The sequence below is a fragment of the Etheostoma spectabile genome, chromosome 7 (assembly GCF_008692095.1).
Source record: "Etheostoma spectabile isolate EspeVRDwgs_2016 chromosome 7, UIUC_Espe_1.0, whole genome shotgun sequence".
NCBI classification, from domain to species: domain Eukaryota; kingdom Metazoa; phylum Chordata; class Actinopteri; order Perciformes; family Percidae; genus Etheostoma; species Etheostoma spectabile.
Genome location: NC_045739.1, coordinates 12580641 through 12581149, shown reverse-complemented (window position 1 = coordinate 12581149; position 509 = coordinate 12580641). Strand labels below are relative to the sequence as shown.

The window sequence follows — 509 nt, the reverse complement described above, 5'->3', positions numbered from 1 at the left end:
ATCATCCTCGGCCTTATCTGAGAGAAATGTTTGAGATAGGCATCAAGAATGATTGAATGAAAGTAGAACTTCTTAGAACTTCTTAACTAACTCTGTTTATTAATTCATATTTCATCCTTTATTTTCTTTCCAGAAGCCATATTTGAGCCCACACACATACATGTAGATTCCTTCAAATGTTAAGGGGAAGATTAAAAAAGAGAAACTGGATCTGTGAATCCTCACAGAATCACAACTGAATTCATATCTTGCTACTCAGTCAGAATCTTATTAACCTGGAGTCCCAGTCTCTGTCACAATAATCAAATATGTAATGTTTTAGGCCTATTGGCAGACATCCATTTAAAATGTAGGCCATGGCATATAAAGAGCCTTTTTTCCATGTCCACTGAAGTTCCTCAGCTTACACTAGAGTAATATTTGTGTGGTCCAGGTAGCTTTGCATAAAAGATGGTCATTTGCAAGAATACTTTTTTTTTTATACTTTAAGTAAATTTCCAAGCCTGTAC

The 509-nt window shown here is 35.0% G+C and overlaps 1 protein-coding gene across 2 annotated transcripts in view; it reads right to left on the bottom strand.

The window, feature by feature from the left end:
* The window catches only part of pik3cd (phosphatidylinositol-4,5-bisphosphate 3-kinase, catalytic subunit delta), a 17120-nt gene that overhangs the window by 6355 nt on the left and 10256 nt on the right, over positions 1–509 (bottom strand). The window lies entirely within an intron of this gene.